At 33.4% G+C, this 9,296-nt stretch overlaps 1 pseudogene across 1 annotated transcript; it reads right to left on the bottom strand.

Annotated features, from left to right (window-relative positions):
* Window positions 1–216: 216 nt before the first annotated feature.
* Window positions 217–1,409, bottom strand: LOC309840583 (L-lactate dehydrogenase A chain pseudogene; annotated as a pseudogene). Its single transcript has one exon. The product of its transcript is annotated as an L-lactate dehydrogenase A chain pseudogene (transcript).
* Between the last annotated feature and the right edge of the window lie 7,887 nt (window positions 1,410–9,296).

The following is a 9,296-nucleotide window of genomic DNA, read 5'->3' as shown; positions in this document are numbered from 1 at the left end:
ACCTGAAGTCCTAGAACACACAGGAAATACTCATCTGGTTTAAAGAGCACCTGCTGCATATGCAATATTGGCAGTGGTGCCTCTGAGATGAACCCATTTAGGACTATAAAGGCAGGTATCATCCAGCATCAGGGTATAGCTGCAGGGTTTACTGAACCATTCCTATTTAGAAATTTAGGAAACTGATGTTTTTTCTTTATGCCATTTTGATATTATTTAAGTAACAGATCAGATAATAAGGACAATGTACACAACCTCCAACTAAAACCCTGTCGTAGTCTAGACAGGGAAGTGGTACATTAGAAAACTTTAAAACTGCAGCTCCTTTTGGATCCCCCAGAGTGTATCTGCACTCTTCTTCAAACGGGCCTCTTCCTCAGTAGTTAGAGTCACCTTCACAACATCTGAAATTCCATTCTGTCCCAAGATGCAAGGAACACTAAGGAAGACATCGTCTTTAATTCCATAAAGACCCTTAATCATGGTGGAAATTGGATGCACCCGCCTAAGATTCTTCATTATACTTTCTGCCAAATCTGCCACAGACAGTCCAATGGCCCAGGAAGTGTAGCCTTTCAGTTTGATTACCTCATAGGCACTGTCAACCACCTGTTTGTGAACCTCTTTCCACTGTTCCTTATCTGCATCCGTGCCTAAGTCAGGGTGCAGATTCTTCAGAGACACACCAGCAATGTTTACTCCACTCTATACAGGCACACTGGAGTCTCCATGCTCCCCGAGGATCCACCCGTGACAGCTTAACGGGTGAACTCCCAACCTTTCCCCCATTAGGTAACGGAACCGGGCTGAATCCAGATTGCAACCACTTCCAATAACACGGTTTTTGGGAAAGCCACTTATCTTCCAAGCCACATAGGTCAAGATATCCACTGGATTGGAAACAACAAGCAACTTGCAGTTTGGGCTGTATTTGACAACATTAGGAATGATGAACTTAAAGATGTTCACGTTACGCTGGACCAAATTAAGACAGCTTTCTCCCTCTTGCTGACGTGCCCCAGCTGTGATAATAACCAACTTGGAGTTTGCGGTCACATTATAGTCTTTGCCAGAGACAATTTTTGGTGTTCTAAGGAAAAGGCTTCCATGCTGGAGATCCATCATTTCTCCCTTCAGTTTGTCTTCCATGACATCCACAAGAGCAAGTTCATCTGCCAAGTCCTTCATTAAGATACTGATGGCACAAGCCATGCCAACAGCACCAACCCCAACAACTGTAATCTTATTTTGGGGGACATGTTCTTCCTTAAGAAGATTCTGTATCAGCTGGTCTTTGAGAGTTGCCATTTTGGACTTAGAACCAAAAGGAATCGGGAGTGCACGTCGGGAGGGCGAGCGTCAGCGGCGCGCGAGACTGAATCCGGACTTGGCGGCAGCGGCTCCGACACTCCAGAAGATGTGAGATTATACTCACACTCACACAATAGAATATTATGCAGCCATCAAAACCCCTGAAACCTTACAATTTGCAAGGACATGGATAGAACTAGAGGGTATTAGGCTAAGCTACATAAGTCAATTAGAGAAAGATAATTATCATATGATCTCACTGATATGAGGAACTTGAGAGACAAGATAGAGGATCATAAGGGAAGGGATGGAAAAATGAAACAAGACAAAACCAGAGAGGGAGACAAACCATAAGAGACTCTTAATCTCAGAAACTGAGGGTTGCTGAAAGGGAGTGGAGAGGCAAGGATGGGGTGGCTGGGTGATGGACATTGGGGAGGATATGTACTATGGTGAGCACTTTGAGTTGTGTAATATTGATGAATCACAGACCTGTACTGCTGAAACAAATAATGCATTTTATGTTAATTTTAAAAATATCAAAAATGCTATAAAACCCATTTGTCTCAAAGAGGAAATAAATAAAATAAATAATGGTAATTGTATTGTCATATTGTAAATGGAAAGATTAAAGAGGAAAAATAATTCTAAATTTTGAGTATATAAAGAGTGTGTCATAATGAAATTTCAAAAACAATTCATTTCTAAAGTAGATAAAAGCAGAAAGATATTGAAAAAAATTGAAACTACTAAAACACGTCTTAGCATTTGCTAAGAAAATATACTTGAAGAGTGAAAGAATTCTTAAATACTGTAGTGATCATCATAGGAATATAGCCAAGTAAGACAATCTGATTATTCCAGTAGGTAGTAGAAATTTTGATAACAAAACAGAAAATGGATGAAATATAATGACAAAGTTAAGTCTTCCTTTGGGTGAGTATATTTCTGTTCTCAAAGAAAAATTGATTTTTAATCCAACATGTAGATTTAAAGAACTATTAGGAAAGTTCTAAATTCCTAAACCAAAGTAATCCATTCCAGATAAAAATGGCTAGCAAGTACAGTGAGATCAAGAAAAATGCACAAATACAAGTTCACTTTATATTTCAAATACGGACTTTTGATTCTCCCCATAGCATTTAACTGAACAATAAAAATAAACTTGTTCTGAGAGGTATGGAATGAAGTTTCTACTCACCAAGAAAAGAGGAAAGGAAGGAAATTCTTCTTAGGAAGCAGTGTGGGCTAAAGAAAAAAGGTAAAATTTAAGTCACTTCACAGTGTCTGGCTCTTCAATATGTAACAGTGGGTGAGAGTTCTCTCTTACAAGTTGCTTTCCATCTACTTGACTGAAACATGTCAAAAGAAACAACAAAGGGTATCTCTTAATCCCTTCCACAATTTCATGGATGAAGCTATCCATCCTGCTGGGAGTAGAATAAAGCTTGAATCTCAAACATGACTGGTAACTTATCTCTCATGTGATGATCTGAAACAAAATCTGAGGAAAAAAAAAACAACAACAACAAACCTCCAGGTTATCAGAGAGATTATATATTCTAGACTTGTATTTGTGAATTGTTCAAACCGTGGAGGTTGAAATACTAGGATTCAATAAGATATAACTAAATTCAGGAGGCAACTTTGGGATGCTGGCTATACATGAAGGCTTTGCTTATCTGACCTATTCTAAAATGAAACCATCTTTATGATTATGCTCAACTGGAAAAGAAAATTTAATATTTTCTCTTTGTTCCAGGGTCTGTTCTGTCAATGATAATTAATGTAGAAAATATGGATAATATAGTATGTTAATTGCTCCTGTATGAATTGAATTTGAACTGAAATGATAATGGAATTAAACTCATCTTGAGATAACCTGGATTAAGTTCACATTAAACTCATGGGTTTCCTTTTAAAAGGCACTCAGAAAAAAAGTACTCCCTGTAAGCAACTCCAAAGTGCAGTAATGGATGGAGCTAGGTTTGGATTACAGCTCTGCGTCTTAATCACTGTGTGATTTTGCCCAAGTTATGTAACATTTCAGTTTCTGGGTTTTTTGTTTTTGTTTTGTTTGTTTGTTTTTTCCCGTACAGCATATTAGTAATGATATATTATTTGCAGTGTTGTTGAGGGGATCGTGGATAATGCATATAATCAACTTAGCAAAATGATAGATAAATGGTATGTATTTAATAAGTGGTAAATACATGATTAGGCAAGTTTTATTATGAGACTATAGTTCATTCAGTTCCTTCATTCTTTGAGAAGCTATTATATCTTGGCATTAACTAGGTTTAGAGGCAAGATCCCTGTTGCTATGATATTCTTAAGGAGAAAGTGGGTTCTATGTGGTTTAACTTTCTACTTTGAAATAGAATTGCTGTACTTCTAGTCTAAACAAATTCAGTTGATTATGCACTGTAAAGTTTATTATAAATTTTATATTGTAAAGTTTATTATAAATTTTATATTGAAGAAGGGAGATATGCAGGATAATTCTATGAAACCAGCAATCCTCCTCTTGTGAAATGTGACTGTAATTAATGACTATAGTGAGTAACAGAAATAAAATATCATTGGAAGGGAGGCACAGCATATAAGAGCAAAGGTGCTGGAGATACCCACCAGATTTAAATCAGCCTTTGGTGCTAACTATCTGTGTAATGTTGAGGAAATTCCTTAACCTTTCTGTGCCTCCATTCTCCTATATTTTGGAGTAAATTTTGTATTTCTGTTTGTTAACTAAATCTACTTGCAAGAAAATGGTGATTTTCCAGTCTTTTGAAAATTTTTATTTTCTTTAAAATTAATTAACACACAGTATTATACTAGTTTCAGAGATTTTTTTTTCTTTTTAATTTTTTTTAACATTATATTCAGATATTCCCTTTTTCTATTGAAGTTTAGTTGGCACACAATGTTAAATTAGTTTCAGATGTATGCTACAGTGATTAAATAAACCTACACATTATGCTATGCTCAAGATGAATGTAACTACCATCTGTCATCATATAACATTATTGCAATATCATTGGCTATATTCCCTAGGCTGAACTTATTATCCTCATGGCTTATTTATTCATACCTGGAAATATGTATCTCAAACCTACTTTAAAAAGAAAAAAAAAAACTTTGATAATATATGTTGAAAACAAAAGGAATACTTTTTTCCTGTTTTTGATTAGTTTGTTCTTAAATGGTTAAGGGAATGCATGGGACACACAATCAGAATTAAAAAGAATCCAGATAATATTTGATTTGGAGAATCAGATACCCAGTGGAGTTAAAAATAAATATATTTGAAGTATTACATGGCCTGTGTTTTAAAAAACTAAACAGTATCGTAAATGTTATAGTACAAGATGTGATCCATTTCATAGCCCTATATTTTACTAATTATCTTGCACAAGGAAAAAACACATACTCTCTCTTTTTTTCAATCCTAATGTTAAAATTAAAAGCTACACCAATATGTTAAATTTTTCCATTGCAGACACGATCTATTCACTTCTTTCTCTTGGTGTTGTATATACAGCATTTTTTTTACTACCATTCCAATTTCCAAGCATGTACAATTTAATAGAAAAATACATTAATGGTCTACCTTAAGTGAGGTCATTCAGACTTTTTATGGTTTAATGACATGCACTAATTTTTTTGGAGATAATAAACAAAAAAATCTTAATAAAATCATTTCTAATTTAACTTCAAAGATGAAGAAGATAGTGCTCACATAGATGACCAATATCTGGTATAGAATCTTACATGATTACATGGATATTTCCTTTTAGAGATAAAAATACAAGAAACTCTTTCCATAAGCTAAAATGAATTATTTGTACCCTTACATCTTCCTTTTATTCCAGGCTTATAAGAATCCTACAGAAAAATGAAACATTCAGTCATACAAACACATACAAACTCATATATAGTGAGTTTCTTTGAATATTTTCATGAAAAGTCAGGGGATATAAATAATATAACAAATAACAGATGTTTAAATGTGACATCTACATTTTCACATTTATTTTATTCTGCCCTGTGCTATAACTATATTATATCTTACTTCTTTACTATAGTTTGAACTATTTTGAGACAGCAATCATGCCTTGACCATTGCTCTTACCGTAGGACCTTCATTACATAAAGTTAATTCTCAATAAATATTTACTGAAATGACAGACAATTTTTTTTCCTTTGAGTTCCCTGAAATCAGGAACTTTGTATATTCAGTTTTTTTAATCTATATCTATTTGCAATCATCTTTCCATAAGAAATGTCCAATCACCAGCATCATTCTCAGTAGTTGCAACCTTACTGTGAAAGAAAATGCAAGGTTATGGTATTAAAAACCTAACTGATTTAAGAAATAGTCTAAGTCTGTTCATTGCAAATTATACTTTATATGCAAAGAAATATTGAGTTTTTTTTTTTTTAAATAAGCCTTCGAATTTTTAGAAATGAGTGCCCTGAATTTCAATTCCAGTTCCAGAGATGCCAACCAAGCTTTATTCATTATCAACAGAAACCCAGTGTATCTAAGTCTTTCTGTGGTTATGACTGAAAAAGAATTGCTTTCAAGACATTTTGCTACAATTCAATAGCTACCAAAAGATTCCACTACCCAGCAGGAAATGATGGCCTTCAGAGTTATAACCCCCTTCAAATGACTGTAACAAGAGTTCTAAAGGGTTTTTCTAACTGTGTTACTATGCACTGTGTCTCATTAGGCTACCTACGGCGAAGTAGTTACAGAAAGACTTGACAGATCTAAAATGTCACTACAATCACTTTTACCAAGTGCTGTCACCAGTGCTTAGTCTGCTTTTAGTTTTGTGGAAGGAAATGTAGAAAGGCCATAAAGGTCTTTCTTAATGGGAACAAGCAATTTGGTCTAAGCTCTAAAATAAGGACTTTTGTTAAACTCTGTGAACATCTTGACAGAAATTCACCTCAGTGAACACTGTATTTATTAAGATAAAGGTCATCCTATTCCATGCATCCACCTGCTTGATAGTACACATAAAATGTATCCATTTATCTAGTTCATATATATATATCCATATGCCTAGATATATATATATGTGTGTGTGTATATATATATACACACACACATATATATATCTTCATATATCTAGATATATCCATATAACTAGATATCCATATATTTAGTTCATATATTATATATAATACATATATAATGCATATATGATAGATATATATTATATAGGTATGAACATAGTCTCTTAGCTACATGTATTTTATAATTTACTTAATCTTGAATGTAATTTATTGGGATTTGTGGGACCAAAAAAGCAGCACAATTTTTTTTTTTTTTTTTTTTTTTTTTTTTTTTTTTTGCTTGAGTTGAAAATGAACTGAAAGATAGTCAGGTATCAGAGAGGTGGAAACAGAATATTAATGTTGAGATATTTCTTATGCCTGTGTGGACAAGGCAGTACCCTAATACTAAACCCCAGAATCAGATTAGAAGTTGCTCCTATTTCATTTAAGTTAAGAGAAAGAAGATGCTTAGAAATTAAAAGAGTTAAGTTCCCTTAACCTCACTAAGATTTTTACCATCATCTAGATTGACATAAATTCTTGTGGTTAAGGACTGGACCAGTCAAACTTTTTAATAGAGAAGACCACATAAGAGTTTAGAACTAGAACTCTAATACTCACTTACTCCTTGTTATATTTATTTCTCTGAAAATTCATTTGGGCAAACTTAAGAATTAAGATAGTTGCTATAGCAAAGATGACTGGTTAACACTTATTCTTTTTATATCAGGAAAACACTTGGATAACACTTTTACTTTACTTATTTGTTAATATAGTTGTTTTTCCTACTTTAATGTAAGCATATGGTGATCAAGGGCTCCGACTTGCTAATATTTTGCCTTCATGATGTTTAGCATATGCAGGTGAGGTAACATGATGAGTAAATATCTGAAAGAAAAAAAATAAGCTTGTAAAATTTAAATATTCTGTGCCTTATATTGAATGCTAGTCAATTTTGTGAAGTAGTTTTCTGGATGTACAGTCAAAATTAATTATTTTATTTCTTTTGTTATCATAGCTTTTCAGGTCCCAATAAAGTAGAGTTTAGAGATCAAGTTTTTTGACTCCAGATAAATTACATGAGTTCCAAATCCTGGATCTAGATAATATTATCTGTGTAAATTTGGCAATACACCCAACTTTCCTTTGCCTTACTTTCTGTCACTTTTAAAAAAGATTTATTTATTTATTTGAGGGAGAGAGAGGACATGTATGAGTGAGCAGGAGGGTGAAGGCAGAGAATCTTCAAACAGACTCTCTGCTGATCACTGAGCCCACTTGGGGCTCAGTCTCATGACCCATGAGATCATGACCCAAGCTGAAACCAAGATTGGATGACTGAGCTACCACGTGCACCAATCATACTTTCTATCAAAATGTAAGATGGAGATAACCCTATTTCTTATCAATACTTCATACATTGTTAAATTTAATAAAAATTAAATGAGTTATTATCTATAAGTTGATCATTTGACAGATAAAAGCAATTTGAAAAGTATCACATAATAAATAATTTAAAGGGTTGACTAAAATCATTATATTTTTGTAGCATTACATATCTATTTTCAATAACTGGGATATGTCTGTTATAAAATATTTTTAATGTTATTTGAATTCCTATGCCTTATACTTAACAGCTAGCAAATGAAAAGGAGAGGAAATAAGAAAGAAAAGATATAAAGAAAAGTAAGCTTTGACTCAAATGTCTTTGAATTTCCTGTTCTGCCTCATTTCCATGTTGTTATCGCCTTTTTCTGAAGCTCATTTGCAAAAATTCTCTGTGAAAAATAGTATATGCTTTAACATAAACTGATCATTTTGCTTTATATATATATTATTTTATCTTTATATTTTAACTGAATATATCCTTTTGAAATTTCCTAAGCCATGCCAGTGAAATCCTATTAGCCTAGGGTTTCTTCCATATCCTGTCTCTACCACATGTAATACTATTAACTACTTGATCTGTGATGCTTCATTGTCTGGAGTGCTTCTCCATGCACCAACCCACGCCTCCTGCAGTAGGTGTTGGATTGAGGAGGACACTCATGATGACCTTTACCTCTCAAATCTAGTCCATGCACCTTTGCCTATCATTTCTGGGAAAACTTCATTTGTCCTTATCATATGATCCCACTGGCTTTTGCAAAATTCCAGAAATATCTTAGGTGTCTAATGAGTACTTTTTTATTTAAAGGAACAAATAATGAGATGAAAATAAGAATTTGCCTGACTTAAATAGCGATTCTTTAAGTTATTCATGATTATTCCTGCTTACACCTATAAAAATTTGCAAATGTTAAGTGTAACAGGAATGAAGACTCTCTGACAGATCAAATATTCAATTGGTTCTAAAAAGAGATCTCCAGAGGGAGCCTGGAGAGATATAGAAGGAGAAAGAGCTTATTTTCCTTCATGAGTGGGAGGATACTTTAGATTTCTTAAAGATAGAATGCAGCTACTATAATTTCTTCTTTATAAATAAACGTTGCTTTTGTTGCCAAGAATTTTTTTTCTATTTCATAATAGAAATGCTGAATATTTATTGAATGTTGAAAGATAATTCTGCTTTTGCTAGTTTTTAATCAGCATATATTGTATATGGATGATTCCCAAGCCACACTTCAGAATGAAAGAAATTTTAATTAAGAAAATTGACAAAGCAATGATAAAGTCACTTCATGGTAAAAAGTATTATGAATTAAAAAAAATTAGTAAAATCTCAGACTCACCATGTCATTTTAGGGATCTAGAAGATAAAATTAAAAATAAAAATCTTTGTGATTAGGAGGGAGGAGGAAAAACGGCAGAAGAGTAGGGGACTTTGTATTATCTGTTCCCTTCAATTTAGCTGGATAATTATCAAACCTTTCTGGATACCCATGAATTCAGCCTGAGATGTAAGAAAATACATC

The sequence above is a fragment of the Mustela nivalis genome (genome assembly GCF_964662115.1).
Source record: "Mustela nivalis genome assembly, chromosome: 9".
Classification (NCBI taxonomy): domain Eukaryota; kingdom Metazoa; phylum Chordata; class Mammalia; order Carnivora; family Mustelidae; genus Mustela; species Mustela nivalis.
The sequence above is the reverse complement of the archived record's forward strand: the minus strand, read 5'-3'. Positions and strand labels throughout refer to the sequence as shown.